The following is a 13714-nucleotide window of genomic DNA, read 5'->3' as shown; positions in this document are numbered from 1 at the left end:
GTTATGTACTGCAAGGAAAAAAAGACTGAAAGTTTATAACAGGAACACCAGGGCACTCTAAAACAATAAGTGGACTCTTAATCATCTCTACTCTCAGGATTGTCCTAAGGATAAGTACTCTTGGCCAGAGTAGGAACACAGACTGAGGTTTCTCTAAAAGAATGCATAGTAGTCTGGACATTATTGGGTTATATACAGTAGTACCTCGGGTTACATACGCTTCAGGTTACATACGCTTCAGGCTACAGACTCCGCTAACCCAGAAATATTACCTCGGGTTAAGAACTTTGCTTCAGGATGAGAACAGAAATCGCATGGCAGAGGGAGGCCCCATTAGCTAAAGTGGTGCTTCAGGTTAAGAACAGTTTCAGGTTAAGAACGGACCTCCGGAATGAATTAAGTTCTTAACCCGAGGTACCACTGTATTAGTATTATAGCTTGGAGCAAGATTCCACTCTTAGACATTTCTAGTTTCTCCCAGTTTCTGTCCAATGCAAGTCCAGCAATAAAACATGGTGTTGGGGTTGGAGTGATCCTACACAAAAGTACTTATGTTAATCTACATAGGGCACATGGAGGCAGCACTTACCTAAGAACAGCCTACTGGATCAGGCCAATGGCCCATCTAGTCCAGCATCCTGTTTTCAGTGGATGCAAGCAGTACTGAAAAGCTACATCTCTAACAACTCTGAGACATCAGTTTGAGTTAGACATATGCATATGCAAGGGTGCAATTTTTCCCTGGGTACATATCAAGACCCTAACCCTAGGTCCTGCAGACTACAGCCTCAACCAATGTATATAGACGAAAACCAATAACTTTTCTAGATGTTTCAATGTTTTAATCCATATTTGTTGCCTAGGTTTTATTTCAATATGTTTTCTTCTTGGATTGCAGATATAAGGCTGCTTCTTTCATTAAATGTTATTTTGGCAACAGTGGGGTGCTCCTGTATCAGGTCAAAGCTAATGGGATGTTAGGAGTTCTGTGGGAGGGGACTAATCCATTGAGGGCTGTGGTGCTGGTGGGGTGTGTGTGGTTTAACCCAATTAAAATCACCCCTGCAAGCTCCTAATTGCCCTCTGAGGAAAGCACATGAGCATGCTCTTGTGTCTTGAATAATTATAACTAGTGCTGTGTCAAAACCTGTCCTCCAATTTCTTGAAAGTTTTCTTCAGCTGCAAAAGAAGTTTCCACCTTTCTGCCTCTTTTGCAGGGCACGTTAGAACTCCTTTATGCTTTCAGTGGGTGTAAGGCTGGGCTAATGTTACAAGGTAGTCATGGAGGGTATGTGTGTTTTTCTTCCCATTAAACATCTGCCCTGCACTCTGCAGCTTCCCCACTGCCTGTGGTTGCTGATCTCAGAAAGCCCCAGGGGAGGAGTTTCTTTATAACACCTTCCCCTGGATTTTAAATGAAGTGTGGGAAGTATTTTAACTTTTGTATTTTTTAGTATTTCAAACTTTTGTATGTTTTAAAGTATAGTTGTGGGTTCCCCGCTTGATTTCCATATCTTTTTGTAAACTCTCTCTCTTTCTTTTTGTAAACTGTGTGTGTGTGTTTCACAATCAAGTAGTATATACATTTAAATAAATAATGATTGATAGATGATAGATAGTTGGGGAGAGTGGATATTGAGAACCTGAAACCAGCACACTGGCTATGCTTGTTTTTAAGGGAGGTTTTTCCTTTTTAAAATAAGGGAATTAGTGCAGAAAGGTGATTTTCTTTATCACTTAAAATAATAATAATGAACAGCAGCCAGCCACAGAGTAGAGAGCACACCTGCCCTCTGCACTTAGAAGAGAGCCTGACCAATGGCATCATGGGATTTTCAGGAAGGCTTCAGAGTACAGATCAGAAAAGAGGTGATTTGCAGAATGAAAGAAAGGGTAGTCACAAACACCATTTGGCCTCCTTGAAAGCATACCGAGCACAACAAGAGCTCTTTACCCCACTCATTCCTCTCCCCTCTGATAACCTTCATGTTCAGTTTCTTTCCTCATTAATTGATGGAGAAAAAGTAACTTTCAGGACATCACAGTACACGAATAAGGTGAACGGTTCAGCCCAATGTATTCTGATATACTACAAGCAGTTTAGTATAATAACCAGTTTTCAAAAGTTGCAGAGTCTAGGGGTGGAATGGCAGTTAGAGGAGAAGCAAGCAGCATATTTTTTATGTTTTTTTTGTGGTGCAATGGATTTTGTATAAATATTAGCCTCCAGTAATTCACTGAGTGCCATTTGCTGTGCAAAGCACTCGTTCTCAGCAGCTCATCTGATCCCTCCCAGTGCTAGGTATTAACAGGATTTTGTATTAGGGAAGGTGATACGGGAACATTCAAGTCCTGGGAAGCAGCTCTTTGAATACGAAAGCACAGACAGTTAAGACTAACTTTTGTTATTGAGTCACTTATCAGTATTCACTTTCAAAGCTTCAGTTGTGCACAGGAATTTGAGGAATGGTAATACACTTGTTCACCTGCACATCTTTCTCTCCAGGAGAGGCAGTCTATTAATTCTTCTTGATGAAGAACCATAACCAGCATTCACTTTACATAATTGCCCGTCAACTTTAGTGGCTCAGAGTCTGAGCTTGTCTAGATTTTATCCTTGCCATGGAGACAGCACACATCCTGGCCACATGGCTCAGAGCAACTCACAGTATGAGTCAGCCTGCTCATAAAAGTGTGATTTGCCATGATTGGTGAATAGGGGGGGGAAACACTCTCAATGTGATAGTCCCAACTCGTCGCAGCAGCTTCTAAATGTTATAGCTCTCCTGTTGCAATTCAGAATTAGGACGCAGATCCCAGGGCGAGTATATTCAGGGAGAATCATCATTTGTCCTTGTGTGAAGATGGCAGTGATTATTACGCTGTGTGCGCAAATGGTAGCTATCTGAAGAGCAACAACACAGGTAGGAAGACATAGATCTACAACATATCACTTTTGTACACCAAAAATGACAAGGAGAAGGTAAGAAAAAGCAACACCTACAAATAATATTGCCACCACTTTCCTGACTGAAGGAGAAACTTGGCAAGTGTACAAATACTTTCCCCTACTACTGTCTAAATTGTCAACTAAATAAAAAATTCACTGGCATTTGCTAGCCAATTACAACAACAGGTCATCACACCATCACCATCCCTTTGATGACATTGTGTGAACCAGAACCATTTTTAACATCCATAGCACACAGTTTCCATATCTTGAGCAAATAAGATTAAATAACTGTAAATGGTTTGGCATTGATATAATTTGTTGAGCACCACCAGCTCATTGTCAAAGGAGTCATACATGTTTTTGCCCACACTGGAGAGGAGTGGGGAGGCCAATGAATGAAAATATACAACTAAACAGAAACCAGCATCAGAATCCTAGACATGTCTACTTATATGTAAATCTCATTGAATTCAGTAAGATTTACTCCCAGATAAGCATGTATAGGACTGCAGCCTTAAAGTGGAAGAAATGCCTCATTTTCAGTCTTCCAAAATTGGCAAATACAGTTACCTTATCTAAGGAGAAAACCAGAATTTGAAGCAAAGTATTTTAGCAGTGGGTAGAATTTAAGACTGAAAATTAAAATGACTGCCATTTTTAATTTGACTGCATCAACCTGGGAGGCCTAAGAGCCACATATCCCTTCTGTTTCCACTGTTAATTGCATTTACCAGCTCTTATTGTGTCTTATTTAACAGAGAACTCTACCTAATTGGTGGAGCTCCATTAACCTCATATATAATTTCTCTCTCTCAGCACTGGATGAACAGTACCAATCAATGATCTAATTTTACTTTTACTTTTAAGTTCTCCAGTTAACTTTCTCCCCTTAACAATGCTGAAACATGTGTTTTTTTCTACTCAAACAGTATAGTCATTATGAGTACAATGAATAATCCTGGAGAATTGTGATTATTTAACTGGATATAGAAACATTTTGCTTCAGAATGCACTGCTTATTCCTGTATTCTCAAATATCATAAGGTGTTCTTAAAATAAAAGTATTAGTTTTTAGGCACCAGGCAAAAAAGTTTCTATTGACCCAAGTTTTTGGTTCTTAATCTGTAGGGTATTAGATATATTTGTGGCCTCTTTTCTGCTCATCTTTTTAGTGGGTTGGGGTTAGATCTCCCCTTTTATGTATATTATGTGCTTTTTATTTGTTTTATCTATTGGTTTTAATCTTTGTTTCACTTTGCAAGTGACTCAGGGTCGCTTTTTTGTGAAAAATACTGACATTGTATTTGAAAGCAAGTTTTGGGGAAATCACTGGGCCTTTCATTTAACTACAAGAGTTTGGGATTGGGAAGAAGAGTGCAATGCGGGTGAACCTATTTAAGAAAGCCTATTTAGTATAGAGAGACTTCAAAGGAAAACTTCATCAACTATTGGCTTATGTAACATAGTTACATTGCCCCAAAGAGAGCTGTTCCAAAGGAGGTTACAGCAATAAACCTGAGCCTCTTAGATAACTGCACAGGCTGAGGTGTGGATCAGGCCATAGCCCACTGCGAACCATGGCCACGGTTAAACACTTTTAATGTCCTGTTGATTTTAATAGGTGATACTGAAGCACAAGCTTATGTCTCTTCTGTTGACATTAGTGGGATCTTAACATCCCTCCCTTTGGTGAGATGGTGTGCCATGGGCTCTCTCTAAGTTTGCTTCTGAACTGATTTTAATAACAGCACAAGTGAACTAGCTTGGGGAGTTAAATAGAAACATATGAAGAAATTGGCTTCTATTGTTCTGTGGCATTGCACTTGATAATGTGAGCCTGAAGGCACAAGCCAATGTAATTGTTTGACAGTCTGTATGCCTACTGGAAGCAAAGTGAAAAGAGCCTGGTATTTTGTATACCTTAGTGGAGCAGGCCATATGTTTGTATGTGCCTATTGAAATTTACCAACAGCAGCACCTTACTTACAACTGCAGTCCTGCACCATGTTTAATCACAGGTAAGTTTCACTCTGCTCCATGAGGCTTACTCCCCATATAGTGAATTTTGAATTGCAGCATTTGGATACCAGTCGGGGCTCAACTATCTCTGAAAGTCAGCTCTAGGTTGGAGAAATCTGATTCCTTGATACTCAGGTCCAAAGTAGACATGATGTTATATGCATTTTTGCATCTAGAGAGCTACAAATTATTGGAATCACGGTAGGGTCCAATGGGTGATTTCCTCCTGCTGTAAACAGCAGTTTCAGAGGAGGGATTTTATTCAGGATCACAACAAGGGAGGAAAAGGCTAATTTTTCCCTCCATGCCTGTTGACACCAGCCTCACAGAATGTCCCCAGGTTCTAGTATTTATATGAGAAAGAGAGAGTTGCTCTCTGTGTCTGCTTTCTGTATCATGCATAATTTTATACACCTCTGTCATATCCCCATTTATTCATCTTTTTTCCCCAAGCACAAAAAGTGCTAAACATTGGACTTTTTCAACCAATCATTTTGGCTGCCATTTTCTTCACCATTTCCTGCTCCACATCTTTTTTGATGTGTTGCATGTTGCAACCAGAAATAGACTATTTCAATAGTAGACACACCATACTATTTCAATAGTAGACACACCATAGATTCATATAACAGTACTACAAACTTGACAGTTTTCTTTTCTATCCATTTCCTAACAATCCCTTACATGAATTTCACATCTTTCACAGTTGCTGGCACTGGGTCTTTTCTCCCTTCAATTGGGAGGCATCACTTGACCTCCTCTTGCCTTTTGGTGCAAGAAGAAAGCTTTGGTGGAAGAAAGCTTCCATGGCTAATGTACAGTTTTCTTTCCTTACAGAGCTTGTTGAAAATTCTCTGGCCTGACATCCTTCAGACCAGTGGTTTAGAGCCCAAGTCTTGATACCAAGGGCTTGCATGCATAGCTAAGCTATGGGGGAAATTGCCATACTTGGAAGCTCACTGTAGTGACCCTACTGCAAGGCAATGCAGATCAGCTACCTGAAACTTACAATGTCAGTTCAGACAGATGACCTTATGCAATAACAAAACCTTGCAGAGTTTCCATTCTATTCCATTTATTTGGTTCTACAAGATAAGCCGGGTGACAACCTCTAGTGTGACAGTTAATTTTAACCTCCCTATCAATACACTGCTGCAAAAAGTATTCCATTGTTATCATGAAGCAAGGCGGCTTGATATCATTTGTACTAGTACAGCTATAAAAAGGGAAGGCATAGCTGGAAACTGACGCAAGCTTGAAAAACCCAGGAATGACGTTATCACTGTACAGGCAGGCAGATTAGAAGTAGAGGCTCTTCAAATATTAAGAATCCAGTTGAAGAAATCCAGCATGCTCTTGTTAGTGATGTCTTCTCCCTTACTGAAGAATTTTTCTGTCATGCGGGGGAGTATATAGAAGAAATGAAGTCACTTTGGCACAGGAAAGAGTGTACACACACACACACACACACACACACACACGACAACATGATTTGGGACAGACTGTTGCTGTTTCCATAAATCTGCATGAGGGTCACGATTCATTATGACTCCTCTTCTTCCATTCTGTCCCTTTTTACTGCCTGGCCAGATGGGTAACAGGCAAATTACTGATGTTTCCCTAGCTATATTCTTATAGGCCTTGCTCTTAATACTTTCTGTTCATATGAGTTGCATTATACTTACTGTATTTTTTGCTCTATAAGACTCACTTTTTCCCTCCTAAAAAGTAAGGGGAAATGTGTGTGCGTCTTATGGAGTGACTGCAGGCTGCACAGCTATCCCAGAAGCCAGAACAGCAAGAGGGATTGCTGCTTTCACTGAGCAGTGATCCCTCTTGTTATTCTGGCTTCTGAGATTCAGAATATTTTTTTTCTTGTTTTCCTCCTCCAAAAACTAGATGCGTCTTATGGTCTGGTGCGTCTTATAGAGCGAAAAATATGGTAATTTGGCCATATGTCCAATTTACTCCAGCAAGCAGTTGTTCTCCATGGTAGCTCAGTGGTACAGTACATGCTTTGCATGCAGACTCAGGTTGGGTCTCTGGCATCTCCAGGTGAAGCTTGAAAAGCCCCTTGTCTGAAATTCTGGAGAGTCATTGTCAAATAGGTAGACCACAGGTAAGGAATCTGTGTTCCTCCAGATATTGTTGGAGTCCAATTCCAATTCCCATCAGCACCAGCCACCATGTGCAATGGTCAAGGATTATGGGAACTGGAGCCCAAGAACATCTAGAGAGCCACGTGTTCCTCAGTCATGTGGGGGTGGAGAGGTTGGCTTGTCTCACCTTGTAGACAGTACAGAGTGAGATGGACCAATGACCGCTCCCCACATTAATTGGGGGGCGCCTTTTGCATGGTCGCACGCAGCCCCCTGGATCCCAGTGTGACTCCTGGTAGTTTGGGCTGGCTTCATCTGGAGGTATTTAAGCAGAGACTAGATAAATATGTTGTGAGAAATCTTGTTACTGGGTTGGGTGAGGTGACCTCCAAAGTCCCTTCTACCTCCACCATTCTGTGATTTTCATATTCACTGAAACTATTTTTCTTTTGATAAATGCAGGGTGTGTCAGGTATAGGCAGCAGGAAAGGGAAGATTCCCATCATTCTTAAATTTCTAAATTGATTCAGACATGCCTGTTCGCCTACCCAAATGTTAATGCATGATAGGAAGACTTCAAACACTGAAAAGGTCACCATGAAGCTGAAGGGGAGGGGCAGGAATGACAGGTTGCATTACTAATGAACCTATGTTGCAGGAGAATAGGTGCAGGACAAACTTTGCATCTTTAAACAGAGTTGGGGCTACGGAAGAAATTTGCTTAAGGATGGTTAATCTTTCAGGGATGTCTGTAGATGTAGGAAGAACTTATGACTGAAGGCACAGTGATGCTAAGAAACTGTGTGTGTATATACGAATATGTACTCTCTCTCTCTCTCTCACACACACACGTGCAGAGAGAGAAAGAGAGAGAGAGAGAGAGAGAGAGAGAGAGAGAGAGAGAGAGAGAGAGAGAGAGATGGTGCTAGGATATTATTTACATGCAGTCATCTACAGTACTGACATCTCCAGGTCTCCCCATACCAACATTGTTTTTTAAAAACTACAATCTGAAGGTGTTTTACTCTGTGGTAATTCCTGACAGAATTTCAGAGACTGTTCACAACTTAGGGGGGCCAAACCAATTGCACTGGTGGATAGGTTCAGAAGCAGCCATCATAAGGAAAGAACAAGTTAAGAACCAAGCCATATTTCACAGCATGGGTTTGCTGACTCAGGCAGTGAAGAAAGCACATCCATCCTTAAAAATGCGCACTTCTCAAATTTTCCAATGCAGTTCTCCAGCCAAGTAATGTGTGCAAAATCCATATACTATAGTAAAGTGCAGAAAAACACATGCATTAAGGAATACACCAAACAAAACTGAATTATTAGGGGAAACTGTTTTACAGTAATGTGTGTATCTGGTAAAATGACATATGTATTAGTAGAAATTAACACCAAAAAGCTGATGAATTTTCACGAGGACATAATAAAAATAGCAAACTGATGTGGAAATGTGGAGAACTGAACATAAGTTTGGAAAAATTAGAAACTGAGAAAACCCAGAATTGACCAATTCACCCATAACTAGTTTCAAATCATGCTCTCTACTAAGCATTTTTTAAAGGTACAAAAGCTAAGCATAAGTATGACATGTGAACTTATTCATTAGCTGATTGGTCTTTTCTGAAAAAATGATGTTGATGTTGCCTTCACAGAGCAAGACTTTCCACATACCTTTCTTCCTGGATAGTCAGGTATGCAGGATTATGACCATCAGTTTCGAGGCCAGGGCAATCTAATTTATGACCCATCCATGATCGTTTTGGTTTTCTTTATATGAAAATGAGAAGTTGCACAAAATGCTGCCAAAACCTAGCCAGCTATTAATCTATCACTTTCAAGGATGGGATGTACATATTTTAAATAAAGGGACAGAAAATATTGCTTTTGTTAATTGGCAGCCTCCAAGAGCAAGTATTTAAAGCCTACCTTATAAAGCATGGTTAAATGTATTGTCACTTCATAGGACTTTTATTGCTATTGCTAATATGCCTGAGCTCCCAGTTTCATTAAATACATCACCCTGCATTGACAAGATCTGCTCCTAATAGCAAGAAGCGGCCCACTGCCAGCATTTAATTTATTGGCCATCATTTATATGACCAAGCCTTACAATAATTAAAATGCAGGCATGACTGCTGCTAAATGATATTGCTTTCAGTAGCTCATTGCCCATGATATGTCTTCGTATGTTAATGCATTTCAGAAATTTAAGTGACAAGTGAGGCTCTGTGGAAAATGACAGCGTAGGGTGTGTTTCTGGGAAGGAGGGCCTTTAAAGCACTCCATTCTCAAGCAGGCACCTTCCCAGATTGTGCAGGTGAGAGAATGAGGGACTAGGAAGATGCCTCTATATCTATATCTATTTCTGTGTATCTTTACAAGTATTTAAGTGGGGCCTCACAACAAAATGGTGTGTGTGTATGCATCTGGGAAAGGGACTGAACAGAGTGAGCAGGTGAAAGAGTAAGGGAATGGGAGCAGATTTCAAAAATCTTTAACACTAGATAGGCACTCAGTTTACAACACGTGATGAAAACCACACAAAGGAGAGAGGTGGCACACTGCCAGGCCATGCCTCTGTCAGTGCATCGCTTTGCCTTCTTTACAACCCTCCATGCATTAGAGGATAAAGATCCGAAGTTGCAAGTCTCCTGCACTCATGGAAGCTCTCCATACTATTTGGATTCCTGCATAATCAAGGTTCTAACTAGGGATGTGTGAAACTGTTCCTTTTGGGTTTTTCCAGTTTCTCACTTTTCTGGTCTGAAGTTGACTTCTCTATATTTCTCTGTATTTCTACATTTCCCCTACATTTCTCTATATTTCTACATTGTATATAAAAAAAAGTCCTCAAGAAACTTCTACAGGATTTCAGTGTGAATCTCTCCTAATATATACATGCAAATATACAGTATATATTCTTGCAAACCAATTTCCCCAAATATAATGCATTTTTGTATATTATCTTCACTAATATATGCATTTAATATATGCACACTTTACCCAGGTGCATGCATTTTGTACATATCCTTTCACAAAACTCAGAAGAAAATGCTGGACTAGATGGGCCTTTAGTCCAATCCAAGTCCAGTCCAGTCCAGCAGGGCTGTTCTTGCATTATTCTAAAAGAAGCAGAACTTGTTGTGATAGAACATTGCCATGCCTGCTGACATATATAGCTTTACACCTTTGCACTGCTGTTAACAAATGAGGTTGGAGGTAAAGCCAACAGATGTGAATGAACTCATTATGTAACATGGTAGTCCCAACAAATTTGAATCACACCAGGTTCTTTCTCAGGGGAAATCTGACAAATCCAGTAAGCTGGAAACTGCTTCCTTCCCTTTATACTTGCTTGCAGCAGTCAATCTTTCCCAAAAAGAGTGCAATGTGAAAATGCAGCCATTTCCAGCTTACTAGTATTTTATATTTCCCTTGAGGAAGAACCTGGTGGGATTTGAGACATATTTGGACTACAAATTCACTGAACACATTGTTCGGTTTTACATCTGTTTTCTCCAAGGGAGTGATACACATCTCCTTGCTCCAGACAAGACCTGGAAGTGTAGGGGAGAAATAGCTCCGTGTCCTTTGTAGTTACATCCACAGAAAAGAGAACATGGGTCACCCATAAAAAAAATATATAGATTACATAAATTAGCATGTGCTGATTTGAATATTGTGATTCAAACTTAATTACTATTATTTTAATGGAAATACTATTTATCCCTTCTTGTTGTGCTCTCTCTTGAAACTGGACTTGGACTCTGACCACATCCCTCCAAATTTCCTTTCCTCTGTAAAACTGAATACATTTCATATGTTCATCCTACTTGCGTGGCTGCTTTCCCTGCTTCTTTTGAAAGCTGTGGTCCCTCACATTTCAGTGGAGAGACTTCCTTCTGAGTAAACAAGCATAGCATTGCATTATCATTTCACCCTGACAGGACAGATTTTGCTAGTAAAGGAAAATAGCACCCTGTTCGCTAGAATCTGAGCTCGGATGTGCAGGCCGGGTCTGTAAGGCAATCAAGACTTGCTGTCAACAAGTATTAGCAATGCAAAGAGTTTACCAGCAAACTGTAGTCAACAGGTTTATGTACACATCATGCCATCTTCACAAGCATTTCCTGCCTCCGTAGATAAAATTGAAGCCCTACTTTGACCTGGATTCAGTTGAAACGTGACATTTGACCTTGGGAGAAGCCTTAGCTCAGTGGTACAGCAGACAGTCTCTTTGCCAATTATTTTTTATTGATTTTCCCATTTTAACCCAATTAATACCAATTATTTCCAAATTAATACAGTTTTGTTTATGTACTGCAGACAGTCTCAATTTAACCCCTGGCATTTCTTTTGAAAAGGATCTCAGACCGACCTTTGGAAATCCCTGCAAACGAGAGCAGATTGAATAGGCAAACCAATAGTCTTACTCAGTATAAGTGGGATTCATACACTTCTAGGCCACATAGATTATATCTACAAGTGGCACACTCCAGTCAAAAGGTATGCAGAGGGTCACTTGGGAAAAAATCCCTTAGAGACATCCTCGGAACAAGTTCAGCGGTTAAGCAATTGCATCATATTCATTACAGCAGGCAGAAACCAGGAATATCATACTCGTGTAAGCATTGCACTTGTCTGTAATTGTAGTGCAGAGAGGGAGGGAGGGAATCGTGGAAGTTGATCTGACATAGCCCTATTCCAAATCTAACTTGCATGACTCTCCAGTGGAAGAATGCAATCTGCTGGACTAATGTAGTCTAGCTATTCCATTTTTATTCCCTCCCTCCTCGTGCTTCTGCAGTATGTTTACAAGCAACCAACAGCTGCTAGGATGCCAGCAATTGCTCCCAAGGGATTACGATTAATAGTAAATCTGTATCGTAGCTGGCTCTCCAGGAGAACCTCCTCCCTTCTCGAGCTTGCTTAAGGGTGGCAGCTAAATCTCACTGGTGACTCAGCTACTCAAGAGATTTGGTCTCATTACTGTAAACTAGCCTATTAAGGTAAAAGTGTTGTCTTTTACCTAACAACATGCCAGAAAGGAAATAGTGTGTTGCAGAGGGAGAACAGGACATTTAACATTGTAACAATACACCCCAGGAAAAAAAATGGTTTGATTTGGTAGAAGGGGATGGGGAGATCAGGATACTGATTTATGAATGGGACATACCACAATGTCATTGACATTCCAGAAATATAATTGCAATTTACAGTAAGAATCCTAAGTCTGATTGATATAACTCTGGAATTAATTGCATTGTAGGATGTCTGTAGTGGAAGAGAGTCTACAGTAGCCATCTCCAGACAGTCACCTGGAACATGAAAAGGTTTAAACTAGCTGTAGGCAGGGGCAGACTGAGGACAAGATTTGGCCTCCCTCCCCTGTTTTCTGTTCTGCGCATGCTCTCAAGTGCATCCCCTTGGCTTGGCACCCTGTGTAGGGGAATCGCCCGCACTGCCCTAAATCTAGTGCTGCTGTAAGAGCATGTCCAGAAGCTCCACCTTGCTGGCCTCAGGCATTCTGCCTCTCAGACCTTCAAGCATTTATGTGTGTTCTGCTGAAGGTATTTATATGTTGTTGTTGTTTAGTCGTGTCCGACTCTCCGTGACCCCATGGACCAGAGCACGCCAGGCACTCCTGTCTTCCACTGCCTCCCGCACTTTGGTCAAACTCATGCTGGTAGCTTCGAGAACACTGTCCAACTATCACGTCCCCTGTTGTCCCCTTCTCCTTGTGCCCTCCATCTTTCCCAACATCAAGGTCTTTTCCAGGGAGTCGTCTTTTCTCATGAGGTGGCCAAAGTATTGGAGCCTCAACTTCACGATCTGTCCTTCCAGTGAGCACTCAGGGCTGATTTCCTTCAGAATGGATAGGTTTGATCTTCTTGCAGTCCATGGGACTCTCAAGAGTCTCCTCCAGCACCATAATTCAAAAGCATCAGTTCTTCAGCAATCAGCCTTCTTTAGGTATTTATATATCACCATGCAATTGGGAACCTCAATAAGGCTTGATAACCTTGATAAACATGGAAGCCTGAACACAGATACAAGACCATTTCAGATCTTTGTACAATGGTCTAAGAGGAGCCTGTGTGGACACTGGGTATGGGGCTTGTGCCTATGTATCTGCCCCTCTACCCTCCCAAGACGCTCATGAATTCAGGCAAGTGCATGAAGAGGGATTATATAAATAACACAATTGCCTTCACTTGCAATACTGACATAAAGCCTGCACAGTTAAACTGGATTCATATTCATAATGCCTTGTAAACCACTCACAAGTCTATTCTGGCATTAAGTGGTACAGTATATATATTAATACCTAATATTAATGTTTTTCATTACTGTACTTCGTATACACTGCAGAGGTTTGGACTAGATGGCCCTTCCAACTCTATAATTTTATGGGTTGTTTTTTTTAAAAAAGTATAGCAACTACTTAAATTATTTATATCTATCTCTGTAGCCTATCCATAAACAGATGCCTCAATTAAATTTCTCTGAGGAAGCATGTGTTAAATGAATGTAAATCATTTTTGTGCACTGTTATCAGATCAAGGTGCGATTTTCACTTAAGAGTGTGTGTAAATCATTTCAAAGTATAATTTTGTTTCAAAAAGAGGGAGAG

At 40.6% G+C, this 13714-nt stretch overlaps 1 protein-coding gene and 1 long non-coding RNA gene across 4 annotated transcripts in view; one reads left to right on the top strand and one right to left on the bottom strand.

Annotated features, from left to right (window-relative positions):
* The window catches only part of LOC309349706, a 79279-nt gene that overhangs the window by 20808 nt on the left and 44757 nt on the right, over positions 1–13714 (top strand). For all 3 annotated transcript variants that reach the window (XR_014160112.1, XR_014160113.1, XR_014160114.1), the window contains exon 4: positions 9284–9397. This is a non-coding gene — a long non-coding RNA (uncharacterized lncRNA). The remainder of the gene's footprint in view (positions 1–9283; positions 9398–13714) is intronic.
* Positions 6274–13714, bottom strand: part of LOC309349680 (uncharacterized protein) — an 85811-nt gene continuing 78370 nt past the window's right edge. Inside the window, exon 5 of the mRNA XM_081876036.1 lies at positions 6274–6365. The gene's annotated coding sequence lies outside the window, so the exon portion shown is untranslated. The remainder of the gene's footprint in view (positions 6366–13714) is intronic.

Source organism: Podarcis erhardii (genome assembly GCF_964252035.2).
Source record: "Podarcis erhardii genome assembly, chromosome: 9".
NCBI lineage: Eukaryota > Metazoa > Chordata > Lepidosauria > Squamata > Lacertidae > Podarcis > Podarcis erhardii.
The sequence above is the reverse complement of the archived record's forward strand: the minus strand, read 5'-3'. Positions and strand labels throughout refer to the sequence as shown.